General features: G+C 36.0%; 1 pseudogene; it reads left to right on the top strand.

Moving 5' to 3' along the window:
* Positions 1-4,857: 4,857 nt before the first annotated feature.
* Positions 4,858-5,920, top strand: LOC114890283 (annotated as a pseudogene).
* Positions 5,921-16,543: the final 10,623 nt, after the last annotated feature.

Raw genomic sequence — 16,543 nt, 5'->3', positions numbered from 1 at the left:
TGATTTTTCTGTTTTATCCTGTTGATATGATGGATTACAATAATTAATTTTTGAATGTTGAAACAGGCTTTCATACATGGGATAAATCCCACTTGGTCATGGTATATTATCTTTTTATACATTATTGGATTTGATTTGCTAATATTTTGTTGAGAATTTTTGCATCAGTGTTCATGAAAGACATTAGTTTGCAGTTTTCTTATATCTTTGTCTGGTTTTGGTATTAGGGTCATGATGGCATCATAGAATAAATTAGGAAGTAATCTTTCTGCTGCTACTCTCTGAAAGAGATTATAGAGAATTGGTATAATTGCTTCCTTAAGTGTTTAGTAGAATTCACCAGTGAACACATCTGGGCCTGCTACTTTCAGTTTTAGATTATTAATTATTGATTCAACTTTCTTGTTCTCTTTGCTTTTGATTTTCCAGGATTCTAGTGATACATCCTGTAGCTCAAAGTTTCCTTCCTCAACTGTGTCACATCTACTAATAAGTCCATCAAAGGCAGTATTCATTTCTATTATAGTATTTTTGATTTCTCTTATTTCTTTTTGATTCTTTATTAGAATTTCCATCTCTCTGCTTACATGACTCATCTGTTTTTGCATGCTGTCCAATCTACCCATTAAAGCCCTTAGCATATTAATCATAGTTGTTTTAAAATCCTAGTCTGATATTTCGAACACCCCTGCCATGTCTGGTTCTGATGCTTACTCTATCTCTTCTATATATATATATATATATATATATATATATATATATATATATTTTGCATTTTGGTATGTCTTGTGATATTTTTTCTTGATAGCCAGACAAGAGGTAAGAGAAGTAAGAGGAGCTGCCTGTAAACAGGCCACTAGTAATATGATGGTGAGGTTTGTGGGGAGGGAAGGCATTTTATAGTCCTTTGATTAGATATCAGTCTTTTAGGGAGCCCATGCCTCTAGCCTGTGAACTTAACAGGTGTGCCTCAGGGTTTTTTTTTCTCCCTCCTTAGGTAGGAGAGGTTGGCTAGAATGGGCTGGAGTTGAGTATTTCCCTTCCCCAGCATGTTAGGCCCAGTTTAACTAGTTTCTTCTGAGGGCAGGCCTTGTTAAGAAGAACAGAGTGTTCTGGGGTATTTCAAAATGGTTCCTTTTCCCTTCCCCCTGCAGGAAGCAGGAGAGGAGTTTACTCTGATATTTACTGTAGGGACCTAGTCAAGCACCTGGAGGTAAATCTTACAATATTGTGAGTCCCCCAAGACTAGATCCCTTGAAGTTTTTAACTCTCAGAGCTGTCTGCTCTGAACCTCCAGTGATTCATCGATTACAGCCAAGGCTTTCCTACTGTGGCACTGGCTCCTGCGGGCTTGCTGCTAGTGATTCTCTAGTAAGCCATGCCTCCCTGTATTGATCTGTCTCTCCAGTCTTAAGAACAGCAGTTTGTCCTGTGTCCTCCCCTCTCTTGAGAATTCAAGGAGAGTTGTTGATTTTTCAGTTTCTTCAGCTTTTCATTTGTTGTTAGGGGAGAGTAACAACTTCCAAGTTTCTTATATGTGTCTTCATACACATCTTTTTAGCTAGTATTAGGTTCACTAAACAATTTTCCCCTGAGGGCAGGCCTGGTAGGAAGAACTGAGTGCCCTGGCATATTTCAAAATGATTTTTTTCGCCTGTCAGAAGCAGAAGGGTGTTTTCTCTGATATTTAATACTGTCAGAATTTGGTCCGACTCCTTACCTGGAGGTACATCTCACAATATTGTGGGAGCCCCCCATGACTGGTTTCCTCTTGATGTTTTTAACTCTCAGAGTTGCCCTCACTCTATCTCCAGCAATTTATCAATTATAGTTCAGCTTTTTCTCTCCCAACACTGCTTCCAGAGGCAGTTTCTCCTTGTAGGTCTCTGCTGCAGTAATCTGGTAATCAACAACTCCTTGTATTCAGCTATCTGTTTCTCTAATCTTGGGAGCAGTGGTTTGCCCTGTGTCCTCCCCTATTTCATGGATCCAAGAAGAATCATGTTCAACTTTTTACTTGTTAGGATGGAGTGATGACTTCCAAGTTCCCTTACATGCAGAACTAGAAATCAGAAGTCCCCATAATTAGGATTTTAATTTCCATTTTGCTGATGACTAATGATTTGAACATTTCTTCACATACTTATTTTTCATTCACATAGTTCTATTTTGAAATGCCTGTTCAAATATTTGCCATCTTTATTGCATTGTGTGTATTTTTATTGTTTTAATATATCTATCACATATGTGTAAAGCTGTAATATATATTAGATATTAGACACATTAGTTATATAGGTATCTATATACACAAATATATCAATATACATGTATAGATATATCTATTTATGTACATAGATATATTAGATACATATAGACATATTAGATAGATATATCTCTTGGAAACCTCAGATATTTTGAAAATATTTTTTTCTTAGATTGTGGCTTGCCTGTTTGTTTTCTTCACGGTGACATTTGAAAACAAACATTTAAAATGTTGATAACATCTAGTTTGTCTCTATTTTATTTTATAAAATCTTCTGTGTCACGGAAATTTCTTATAAAATGAGACACATAGCTACCCTACGACCCAACAATTGCACTCATGGGTATTTGTCCAAAAGAAGTAAAAACATGTCCACAAAAATGTTCAAAGCTTCTTTTCATAATAGCCAAAATTTGGAAATAATCCAAATATATATAATCAGGAGAATAGATAAACTGTGGTATATTCATACAATGGGAGACCTGGTCACCATTTAAAAAAAAATACTGATGCAGCCAAGGATTTTGATGAACCTTAAAAATCATGTTCAGTGAAAGAAGCTTTACACATTAGAGTATGTACTGTATTAATTAGTCCATTTAAGTAAAGTTCTGTAATGGGCAGAAATTAATATATGGTGAAAAAATAAAAGCAGTGTTTTAAAAGTAAAGTTCTATAAGTCAAAAATTAATATATGGTAAAAAATAATAAACACAGAGTTTTTCTCTGAAGTGTTGGAGATAGAAACTGACTGTAAAGAGGTATGAGGGAATTTTCTGGGGTGACGGAAATGCCTTATAGCTTGACAGGTGTTTGGAGAACAGATCTAAACGTTCATCAAAGCTCATTAATGGCTTGTATATTTCACTATAGGTTAAATTACCTAAAATAAAGCAATAATAACTCTAAACAAATACTGAATTCTAGTTAATGATATAAATGTTAAACTGTTTAATGCTGATGTATCCTAATGTCTGAAACTTACTTGAAACACTTCAAAAAGTGAGATGAACTTATAGATGAATAGATAAGTTGATAAACAGATCAATTGATAAATTAAAGTTTTGGATGAATAGATAAATGAACAGGTATGTGGTAAAGCTTATCTAGCAAAATGTTGAGAATAATAAAATCTCAGTGGTGGATAAATGGATGTGTACTGTATAATCCTTTCAACTCTTCTGTACATTCAATAATGTATAATAAAATGCTGGGGGACAATGCTCTTCCCATTGCAAATTATAAAAAAAAAAAAAGAAAACCACTTTTTTCAACATTTCTAGACAAAAAGGAAAGTGAAAACCATAAATGCAAATTTTAATAAAATAATGTAATCCTTACATATCAGAATCTATTTCTTACAGCGTTTTTCAGAGGAACCTTAAATATCTAGATCAGTTGAAATGTATAATTAAAAATAAGTTTCTTAATTTCCCAACTCAAAACTCCAAAAGTGTACAAAATCTTAAAAAAATAAAAATTAAGGAAAGACTTATTAAAATAAAAAGAAAAATTAATGAGGCAGAAATAATAAAAATTTTAAAATAATGTTAAATCCAAAAAGTTATTTTTTAAAAAGTTACAGATGAGCCGGTTTGCAGGGCAGAAGTTGAGATCCAGATGTAGAGAACAAACGTATGGACACCAAGTGGGGAAAACCGCAGGGGTTGGTGGGGGTGGGGATGGTGGTGTGTTGAATTGGGCAATTGGGATTGACATGTATACACTGATGTGTATAAAATTGATGACTAATAAGAACTTGCTGTATAAAAACACAAACAAAAACAAAACAACAAAAAAGAAAAATCCTTTTTGTAGTCTGAATAGTTTCTTTCAAAAAAGATATCTGAACTCATTGTAAGGGCAAAGCAATAGGTAAGTATTTTGGTATAAAATTTTAAAGTCCACATTAGTGATCTCTTCATTGAATATCCAATTTAGTGAGGAAAACTGTATCAAAAATAGATAACAGGGGCTTCCCTGGTGGTGCAGTGGTTAAGAATCCACCTGCCAGTGCAGGGGACACGGGTTCGTGCCCTGGTCTGGGAGGATCCCACATGCCGCGGAGTGGCTGGGCCCGTGAGCCACAACTACTGAGCCTGCGCATCTGGAGCCTGTGCTCCGCAATGGGAGAGGCCTACACGCCGTGATGAAGAGTGGCCCCCGCTCGCCACAACTGGAGAAAGCCCACGCACAGAAACGAAGACCCAACGTAGCCAAAAATAAATAAATAAATTTATTTTTAAAAATAGATAACAACAATGCAGAGAAAATTAAAAGTTCAGAAAAAAATCAATGTAGAGGAAATGTAATAAGAAGTTTGATTACTGGATCAGGAAAGGTCACTCGGTTCAAAATGACATTTTGCAGAAAAACTGAAAGTTGCTCAAGATTGGTTCAAGGGCGGCAGCGGCTCCAGAGCAGTAGCAGCATCACCAGATCCCCGGTGGAGGTGCTCCTACAGGTGTTGTTGCTGGAGCAGCGGAGGTTCGGTTCTCACCGCGGGGTCGGGACCCTCCGGTTCACGTTAGTCTTTGGAGATCTCCCTCATCCCCCTCAGCTTCGGGAAAATGGCTCAAGCGAGTAAGCCTGCGATGAAGAAAACTTCAACATCTGTTCCTTTGGAGAGGAATAAGAAAGAAAAGGAAAATTCTGTAAACTCTTTATTGGTGGCTTAAGCTCTGAATCCATGGAAGAAAGTCTGAGGAACTACTACAAGCCACGGGGAAACCTTATAGACTGTGTGTTAATAAGGCATCCTGCCAGCCCCAAACCAGGAAGATTTGGTTTTGTCACGTTTTCATCCATGGCTGAGGTAGATGTTGCCATGGCTGCCAGACCTCATTCCATTGATGGGAAAACAGTTGCACCCAAACGTGCTGTCCCAAGAGAGGACTATGGAAAGCTGGGGGCTCTTGTCACCATGAAGAAGCTGTTTGTTGGTGGAATTGAAGAAGATACTGACGAGCATCATCTTAGAGATTACTTTGAGAAATATGGAAAAATCAATGCCATTGAGATAATTACCGATAGGGAGTCTGGAAAGAAAAGAGGCTTTGGATTTGTTACTTTTAATGACCATGATCCCATGGATAAGCTTGTGTTGCAGAAAGACCATAGCATCAATGGTCATCATGCAGAAGTAAGAAAGGCCTTGTCTCGACCTAAAATGCAGGGAGTCCAAAGTTCTAGAGGTGGAAGAGGAGGCAACGTCAGTTTTGGAGACTCTCCTGGTGGTGGTGGAAATGTTGGAGCAGGACCAGGATGAGGAAGGAAACTTGGAGGAGGAGCTGATGGATACGGAAGAGGACATACATTTGGGGATGGCTATCATGGGTGTGGAGGAGGATCTGGAGGTGGCATTTTGGGGGTTAGCCCTGGTTATGGAGGAGGATGAGGAGGATATGGTGGCAGAAGATCTCGATATGGTGACCTGGATGGGGCCTCCAGAGGTGGTTTTGACAGCTATGGATGAAGAAATTATGGAAGTCATAATTACAATGATTTGGGAAATTATAAGCAGAAACCTTCTAAGTACGATTTACTGAAGAGTGGAAAACTGAGTGGTATAGCAGGAACGTGGGAGGATCATACAGTGGAGGAAACTATGGTCCAGGAGGCGGTGGAAGACGTGGGCGTTATGCAGAGACCAGCTGATACTGAGCTTCTATTTGCCATGGGCTTGACTGTATAAACAGACATTGAGAGCCCAGAGGTAACAGAAGAGCTTTATGTTATCGAAATAACAGTGTTCAGGAAACTCTTACCTCAGTCATGCATAAATATGCAGTGATATGGCAGAAGACACCAGAGCAGGTACAGAGAGCCATTTTGTGAGTCGACTCGATTATGTAAGAACAATACCTTTCTGTGGAGGAAAGTCTGTATGAAAAAATGCTTTTGAGATCGTTTCTTAGCTTTTGAATTATTGTCTCTCCAGTGGTCTCTGTAAGAATGTGGAAGCATCCCCTTTGATAATGTTAAATTTCAAAGTTTTGGATGATATTTGAATCCTTTTTCAAGATTTTTCTCAAAATTTTGTAAAACTGTTAGCTAGAATCATGGTGTAATGAGACATAACATCATTCTTCTAAAGAAAATTAGTTCATGTGTAGAGTTAAGAAACTGTTGTACCTTTAAGATTTAATAAAATAATTCTAAAGGTAAAACAGTAGTAGTTTGTCCTCTTTGATAATCTTGCACTTTTAGTTTTTACCTTTTAAATATTTTTCTTGTTTAATGATATCAGAGTTTGCAGGGTAGTGATATGACTTACATACATTATGAAATGATTACCAGAAAAAAGTTTTTCTTCTTGCGATGAATATTTGTAGGATTTACTGCCTTAACAACTTTGATATACATCCTACAGCTGTGCTAATTTTGGTCATCCTGTACCTTACATCTTTTGTAATGTTGAGTAACTTGTCATGTACCTATTGGTCATTTGTATGTCTTTTTTGGATAAATGTCTATTCAGTTCCTTAGTCCATATTATAGTTTGATTATTTGCTATTGTGGTAAAAAAACAAAACAAAACAAAAAGTTATTTTTTAAAAAGTTAACAAAGATAGACATGTAACCTAATAAAGAAAGAAAGCAATAAATCACATATATACAAAATAAGTAACTACAAGAAAAAATAGCTAGAGAGACAGAGAAATAATAAAAGTCATAGCAGAATACTTTGTGTAACTCTATGCAGATACATTGTAAACTTAGGTAAGAGATAAAGTTTCCTAGGAACGTTCAATTAAGTAAAAATAATTCCATTGCAGAAAGAGGTGAAATAGACTAGTTTCACAGGAGAATAGTGAAAGATCAAAAAAAAAATATTCCCCCAACAAAAAGTACCCCATCTAGGTGTTTCCAACGGGGCATTGTATGAAATGGTTAACATCTAGATGATCCTAATGCTATATAAATTTTTCTGGAGCTTCAGAAGTGAACAGAAACTTTCAAATTACTTCATGAGACAAATATAACATTAGTTCCTGAATCTGATGGTAGCAGAAAACAAAACAAGGCAAAAAAGAAACCCCAAATATTCCTTGTGAACATTGATGTAAATATGCTAAATAAAATATTAGCAAACGGAATTGAACAGTTATATAGGAAAATAATACATTATGACCAAGTGAGATTCATTCTTAAAACGTAAGGATGTCTTAATATTTGCAAATCTATTAACATATATCTTCATATCAATGAAGACAATTTCTTCATATTAATTCCGGGGAGAAAAATCATAGTTACTTGGAAGGGCTTGACGCAGTGGATACCCATTTATCTGATAATATTTAATGGAATAAGAACGCACACATGCACACACATGATAGAAGCAATCATACTGAGATCAAGAACAAGGCATAGGTGCCTATTTCCTCACTATTATTTAACATTGTATGGGAATATAGATCAAAATGGAAAAGAAGAAGGAAAACTACACCTGTCTGCAAATGATTTGACAGTGATCTGAAAATGCAAGGGAATAAGTTATTAAAAAAAACTCATATAATAAACATTCTATTAAGTAATAGGATATAAAAATTAACATAGAAAAACCAATAGCTTTCAACTGCCCAAACAATAGCCAGTAAAAAGGATATAATAGGAAAGAATCCCTTTTAAACTGCAACAAAATATAAAAAAGGCTTAGGAAAAAACACGAAAGACACAAATGTAGATTTGCAAAAGCAAAAACATTCCTTGTTTTTGGGTTCAATATCATATGCATGTCATTTTTCTTTAAGTTAATATATGAGCCTAATGCAATTTCAATAAAAATTCACATAATTTAAATTTGTAGCTACAGAAGTTAATATGGAAAAACTCACGTGGAAAAGTAAACATGCAAGAATAATGATGAAATCTTGGAGAAGAGCATAGAGTGACAGGGCAGTGCATACTTATCAGATACTGAAACATATTATAAACTTTCTATAATCAAAACAGTTATGTATTGGCATATTAATGGACGGAAAGAACAGTAGAACAGAATAGAAAGTTCTGAAATAAACCCAAATACAATAGGATAAAGATGACACCTTAGTCACTGTAGAAAATATAGGCTTATTAATAAATGCAACTGGCCATCCGCATAGTCATTTGGAAGAGTAATATCAAATTTATATTTCATAGATTACACAAAAATGAACTCCAAAAGTATCAGAAGTCTAAATCTCTCTTTTTTAAAAGAAACCATACATGGAGTAGAAGAAAACATGGATACATTTCCTTATAATCTGGATAAAGGCAAAGCTTTCTACTTGAGTCTCAAAATCCTGATGCAATTTCTTTTATTAGACCAGTAAATATAAAACATAAAGAAGCAATTTTTGCCTAGAAAACAAAGAGCCAAAAATACAATTAAAATATAAATTACAAACTGGGAGAAAGTATTTGTATAACATTTATCCTAAGAGCTAACTTCTGAAAAATATAAAGAACTATAAGAAATCAAGAAATAGCAAGTCCTTAAAAAAAGGAAAAAAATAAGGAGACAAAGACCTAGCAGCATGAGATATGAGAAAATGGCCTTTAAATTCTTGAAAAGATGTACAGCTTCATCCACACTACTATAAATGTGATTAAAACTACCTTGAATTAAAGCTTCATTTCTGATTAGATTGGGAAAATTTTAAAAGTTTGACTACACACTTTGTTGTTGCTCAGACTGTGGGGAAATAGGTACTTTTTTATACTGATGCTAGAAATGTTAAATTGTATAACTCCTATGGAGGAAAATTTGGCAATATATAACAAAACTGCACACCATTTGACCTAGAAATCAGTTCTAGAAATTTACCCTAAAGGCACGCCTTTAGTAACACACTCATACAAAATGCATTACTTACTCATTATGACATTATTTATAGCAACAAATTATTGGAAAGTTACCTATATGTCCAATAATTTGTTATTAGGCTAATCAACAAAAGTGTATCCACAGAATTAAATAATACACAAATATAAAAAGATTTAAAAAAACTCTTAAGTGATATAGTTTAAGCAGAAATATGGTGTATATATCTGTGAAAAGAAGGGGAAATAAAAATGTGTATGTTTGTGTTTATGGAGATGTATCTACTTATTTTTGTAAAATAAACACAGGAAGGATAAACCAGAGAATGATTAAATTTGTTACCTACAGGAGATATGTGGAAACAGATTAGAAAAAAATAGGAAAAAGAATGAAACTTTATTAAGCATTTTTATATAGATTTGACTTGAACCATGTTATTATTTTCATATTCAAGAAATATTAATTCAACAAAGAACTGCAAAAACTCTAAAATTGAATGCAAATATGAGAAAATATATAATTGCATATCAAATTGATCAAATTGATCATACTCTGACTACATTCCCAGTGGGATATATTCCAAGGACAAAAGGAAATCTTGACCTTTAATACGTTTAGTTAGTGGTGGTAGTATGGTTGTAGTAAGTCTGAAACTGTTTCTCAAACATTTTATGAGTGAACAAATAAGTACATATATTGATATTGATGGTACTACATTCATTTCCAACTGTGGAAAAAGGAAGTTGTAAATGTGGAATGAGAGGAAAAGAAGAACACTGTAGGTGTTAAATTTGAATTGAAGTTATCAATATGAGTTAATGATTTTTAAGATACATATTTCCTAGCTCTGTCCACTGATAAATGGTACTTCAGTAGCAGTGAGCATACTTAGCACCTAGATCTTGACTTTTATAAGTGCCATTCTCTAAAAGGAGCCAGAGCTCCTTGGATAATGGCTGGCTCTGGGTCTGTGTCCAGGGAAACAAGGTGGGTCTGATGCATTTTGTTATGTCAGAGAGTAAAAGTTCTCAAAAGTTGATAGGAGTATTTCAAGAGGACATAAAATCTTGTTTGAAGAGGCTCCATTGGCTAAATTTAGGATAAGTAGAGCCTCAAAAATAAATAATGATGGAAATGATTTATAACACATGGAAAAGGAATGAATCCATGAACTATAATAATACTAGCTAATTTTCAAAGGGCCAAGGAAGAAGGGAGTGAAGGAAAATCTTTTTTTATAGAAAAATGCCATCTAATAAATATAGGAGGAGTGCTAAAATTGGAAAATCATCACTTTGCAACCAAAATTTTAGGAATTGATTCAGGAATCAATCTTCAATGGATGCTGAAACCATTGGGTTTAAGATGGTTGAGGAGCAGGATAGTTGCATGGTCTCAACGTATGACCTCAGAGATTAGTTATGAATTATAAAGGGAGAAGATAATACTACAGAAGAGAAATTTGGTGAACTCGACCTTTACCAAATGATCAAATTTAATATCATTAGTAGCAGGACAAAATGACATCATCCATCTCCTGATATGATGCACTGAGAATGATACAAAACCACCTATGTAGTATTCTTGTTAAAGATGCTTAACCTGAATCTACTCATGAGCAAACAATCAAATCCAAATGAGAGACATTCTGCAAACAAATGGCTTACTTTTCTCAAAAATATCAGTGTCATGCAAGAGAAAATAAAAACAGTCTTGATTATAGTAGACTAGAGAGTTATAGCAGTTAAATGCATTGATTGAGCCCTGGAGAGGAGGAAAAAGACATATGGAACATTATTGGAATAATAAGAGAAATTAGAATATGCACAAGATATGATAATAACAACAGATCAATAATACATTTCTTTAACATAAGCATTGTATTACGATTATATAAGGGAACATCTTGGGTCTTAGGAGCTAAATGCTTAAATATTTAGAGATGGTAGAATGTTAAAAATTGGTGAATGTAAGTGAAGGATATAAGGGTGTTTGTTGTTACCTTTTAGCAAATTTTCTAAAATAAAAAGTTGGAGGAAAAGAACACACTAAAGGCCAAATTCCTAGACTGGACAATTTTTGTTTGTTTTGAAATTCAGGTAGAATATTAATCTGTCCTTGAAATTTAGAAAAGTGAATTGTTTTTCTATGACATGCTGGTCCTTCAATATTATTGAGAACCAGGATAAAAACCAGATATGATGTGAACAATTCTAAACAATGCCCTGGTGCTTGGAACTGACATTCTCTAAGCTTCAAATACTACATTCAGAATATCATTTTGAGGTGAGCCTTTCCTATTTCCAGAAGTGAATTCTCTTCCTTAGAGAAGATGGACACCGTTATGTGAGGAACCAAATGAGAGCATCAAGGATTCAATAAATGTGCTCTTATGGTGGTTGGTAGTGGTGGACTTGGTGGGAGAAATGAAGCGGTACAAATATCCCCCTTCTTTTTTGTTTGAGTTCTTTTTCCTGCCACTAGATTAGTTAAGATGGAGAAGACCTCGTGTTTCAGAAATGCCCTCAGTTCTGGAGGGCTGAGCAAAATATTAAGGCAGGAACTTTAAGCCTAGATCTTAATGGAAAGTGGTAAATAGGAGTGTGGCAGACATTGTAGATTGGCCCAAGTAACATCCTATCAGTGTTGGCCATGTGACAGACTTCTGGCTAATGACATGCAAGTGGAACGGACATCTGCTAGTGCTGCTGCTTCTTTATTTTTCTTGGCCAAATATGATACGATGGCAAGAGCCTCTGCAACCATCTTGCAACCACAATGAGAAGGCTAAATGGAGTCATCCCTGATTGCTGAGTTACTAAAACAATCCTGCAATCAACTACTTCTGGGCTTCTTATGTAGGAAAAATAAACTTATTTGTTTAAGCCACTATATATGATTTATGATACAGTCCATCTCACCAGGGTAAGACCAGGAATTTGTGGCAAAAACTCACATCGAATATGAAGAATTTAATTCAGCTTGAATGTCCCCTGTGTCATTGCCCTCAGAAAGCTGTGTGACCAAATATAGTACACTGCCAGCCTTTAACAGGTATAAAAATACCTTTAACGGGTCTAAAATAAAAATTGCCCAAGGTAGAATTAATTGAGCTATGTCAGGTGAAAGGAAGAAGCAAAGACCCTGCAGAGGGAGAAAGGAGATAGTGTGGAATTTAACTTGGACCAGAGCTTCCCACATCAATCACTGGAATCACTAAAGGCTAGAAGGTGTTATGTGAGTCGGAGTGATGGTGAGAAAGTGACCTCTGAAGAGTAAGGCTGAAGAGAGGATACATAGCATGGTCCGGGGTTCAGAAAGGGAGCTGTCAAGTAATTATCCCCAAATTATGCTGTTTTTGGTTGAGAATTTGAAGGGCTTTCTTCAGACTAGTCAATACAAGATTTAAAGTTATTATATGATAACTTGAAAAAAAAAAAAATCCTGATGAGGACAGTTGATCCTGAGACCTGGCCAGTATTAAAGTTCTTGCCAAAGCAGCCCTGGCATTTGGCTTCATCACAAAGCCAATCCTGTAGATGTGGAAGCATCTGCTCTCCAACTTACTGCTTATGTTAAAATGAAAGCTATTCAGTAAAATATTTATGAGTATCTCTTCCACTGGTGACTGGATGGAAATAAAATGGCAAGAAACCAAATTTCTAATAAACATATGAATAGCCACTCAGTTGACCACTCTTTGACATGGACATCATTCATAATTCCTGATTCTTTTTCAATGTGTGCCTTTCTTGTCAGAAAATTGAAAACAAAATATTCTAGGTCTCTTAAGTGTCCAGAATAAATGAGTCCTGTCAATATAGACAACAGCGATCAATTGGTGTGTTCTTCCTCTGTAAAAATTAGATTAACTCAGTCACTCATTAGTTAATCCATTGAACGAGTATTATGCACTTGATATTGTCATAGACTCTGTGGATAGATAAGCAAAATTGACCCTCTGAAAATTTATTTGTAGGTGATAAAAGGGAATGAAAAGGAGATTAAAAAAGAAAAACATGCTTTTTTCTTTGTAACATGCATCAAGTCAGGCTAGTTGGATCTTTCCTCGCAGCCAATCTCAGTAGAGACTCATTTTTTTTAAAAAAAAAGTGATTAGGGACTTCCGGGGCGGTCCAGTGGTTAAGACTCTACACATCCACTGCAGGGGGCATGGGTTCAATCCCTGGTTGGGGAATGAAGATCCCGCATACCATAAATAAATAAAAAATTTTTTTAAAATTTGTAAAGGGATTTAAAAAAGTAAAAACAATTTGGCCATTTAATAGTCTCTTTTGAAAAGACCAACAGATCACAAAACTTCTAAAATTCTAATTTCTTTGGCTCTTCATGTCAAAACCTTTCATGAGTATTTCCTTTCGCTCTATAAACTCGTAAAACAAACTGTCCCTTCACATTATATATACTGGATCTGAATACCTTTTTCTTTCCTCACAGCCTCAGTTCTTTATGGCATATCATCTTAGCCACTCTGGCTTCCTTTTTTATTGGGCAGTGTATCAGGTGATGAGGTACTAGACATATTTTTGTCAACATTTTATAAGCCTCTACAAAGAGAGACAAGATGTGTATTTATAATATCTTTTGCTCTTTGCCAACCAATTGTTAAGAATTTCCTTCTTGTTTGAGTGGCATTCATGTAGGATAATTCCAGGAATATTTCCAAGTTCAGCTTTGTATTGCCCACCCGAGTTACTTAGAGGATTTGAATAGGGCCAGGTGAAGGCAGGTTGGCTTGTTCTTACTTTAAGCATGGCCTAAGTAAAGAATTACAGTTAAAACAAACAAAAACTAAAATTTGGTGACAAAAGTTTAATTAGGAGCAGTTGGAATCTTGACTATAAACTCTCTCAAAAAACTTCACAAAGGATATTCCAATTACAGTGCTTCCCAAACTTCTAGAAAGCCTCTCTTCCAATGGTTTGCTAATTATTTCACTTTTCTGGCAACTACCACTCCCCGTTGCTTTCAGGTGTCATCTCCTCATCTTTCAACTTAGTAGTTCTCTCTGCCTACCCAGCCTCCATAAACTTTAGACCCTCCCCATCCTCCTACACCTTGGCTTTTATTGTATGGGTAACATTAGTCATTTTGTTAATATCCTTTCCCACTTTACTTATACTTGGAATCTTCCCAATAAAGGAGAGCCTGATCTGGCCTAAAGAGGACACTAAAAGGAGGGTAGATTGGTAACAATTATAACTTACTAGCATTTCTTTTGTCTTTGTCACAGCTGAGAAAATCATGGTAAGGGTAAGGGAAGGACATTTCTGAATATCTACTGTGTGTTAATAACCATATTAGGTTCTTTTTATAAATATGTCACTAAGTAGAAGTTTGATCTTTAGGAATGTTAAGTGTAGTGATGTCCATAGTTATGGGCCAAGAATTTTGAGGGGGCTGTAGAGAAATTTTAAAGGAGTCCTCATGTCAATGTCCATGTCAAACATGAAGTCAAGGAAACACTAGTTTGAAAAACAAAGATTCTCAACATTTTATTTTTATTTTTCTTGTCAAGACACTTTGATGTGTGATTCTGTGACCCTCCTAAGGAGTAGACTTTGGTAAAGATAAGCAGAGTAGTGAAAGAGATTCTGTTTTTGGTGTGCTTCCATTAACCTCACCCTTTTCTCTCCTGCTCAGTAAAGTAAGTAAGGATGTGAAGGAGACACAAGAAAATTTCTTAAATCCCTCCTTGTGTATATAAAATAAAAATTAAGTCTGTCACATTAACGATAAATTATTTTCATCAAAACTTAAAACAAATGTATTATTTCAAACTATGTAAGTAACCAATACAAGTACTCCTAAATCGTCTGTGCCACCTCGCAAGAAACAGTCCACTTCATCCAGACATTTCACAAATATTTGCTGAGCAGTAACAAAGTGCTAAGAGTTTCTGTCAGTGGACCAACAGAAAAAGTACCTACCCTTGTGGAGCAGGAAGTTTCAGATACAAAATATAACATCGAGTAGTAAAAAGTTGGTTTAAGAAAAAAAAAAATTATAAAGCAGAGGGTGAAGGTTGTGGAGGAGATCATTGAAAGGACATGGCCCCTGGTTGACCCAGGCAATCAGAGACACCTCACCCCTCCTCTGTCTCTGGAATATACATTCGGCCCACCATTCCCACAGCTGGAGCCGTTTTCAAGGACGCAGCCTTGAGAGAGCAATGCGTTGTTGAGACCATCTGAGTACACCTGACGGAACTGAGTTAAAGCCTCTATGTAAAATTTTAAGATTCTGGCAGGCAGGTGTGGAGATCTGCTCATCTTTCAGCCGCTGAAGACAAGATTTGTGTATAAGTTCCCTTGCTGCCACCTACCAATCTGGAGTCATCTGCCTCTTTCTTCCATGTCTCCTTGTCCTCCATGTATGGGGGCCAGTTTACAAACTAACAAGCGTGTTGCTACTTTAGAGAATGTGTTCCAGGAGGATCTCTCTGATGAAGTAATAATTGAGCACACACTGGGAAGAGTTAAAGGAGTCAACTGTGTGGGAAGAACATTTCAGAAAGGAGCCTCATCAGAAAGGCCCCGAGGTAAGCGAATGCTTGGAGAGATGGGGTGAGTGTGAGCAAATAAGGTCAGAGAGGTGAGGAGGGACCAGAGCAGGTAAAGGGCTTTGATCTTATACTGAAGTGATGAAAAGTCATTACAGTGCTTTCAGCAAGAGTGTAACATGATCAGATTAATGTTTTAAAAGCATCACTCTGGATACTGTGCAGAAAATAGCTCTTGGGGGCAGGAGTACAGCAGTTCAGGAAGCTATTGCAATAATCCACAAGGAAGATGTTGTGACCAAGAGGCCTTGGAAATGGCTTTATAAAAGTACGTTCTAAGCTGCAGCTGTGAAAAATAACTTCCTGATCTCACAGAGGTTCTACTGGAGTTAGGTATAGGGCAGACCATAAACTGGTCCTTGATATATTTGAGAATAACTGACAACTGTGGAATGGCCTTCTGAGAATGAGGGCAATGGTATGGCCAACTGTACCTTAATGCAACTGTAAATGATCACATAATTAGGGGTATGTATAACTTTACTGAAATAAGCATAAAGTCATCATGAGAGATCTGTTAGTTTAGTACAGCAGAAAGGAAGGGTAAATGGAAGGTAGTCCCATAAGACAAGTTTTGCACATTTCAAATACTTGTCCCTGGAATCCCTCTATTCCTTTGTCTCTTTGGACATGTTCTCTCGCTTGATCACAGCCGACCCTTTCACACTTGATTCTGGGTATTTGCACTGTAGATTCCTAAAAAGCGCTGGGGCTCAGCAAACTCATGTTTACTATTATAGCTCCACAGGACATGTTCTCTGAAAGCAGGCAGATACATGCTGGAGGATTAAGAGATGCAACTCTTTGGCCAACCATTGCAGAGAAAAACCACACATTCTGTAGGAAATGCTGTTGGCTCAGGCCTTACATGAGTCTGAGCATTTCATAAGTG

Source organism: Monodon monoceros, unplaced genomic scaffold, assembly GCF_005190385.1.
Source record: "Monodon monoceros isolate NGI ecotype Baffin Bay Population unplaced genomic scaffold, NGI_Narwhal_1 Super_Scaffold_11, whole genome shotgun sequence".
NCBI lineage: Eukaryota > Metazoa > Chordata > Mammalia > Artiodactyla > Monodontidae > Monodon > Monodon monoceros.
The sequence above is the reverse complement of the archived record's forward strand: the minus strand, read 5'-3'. Positions and strand labels throughout refer to the sequence as shown.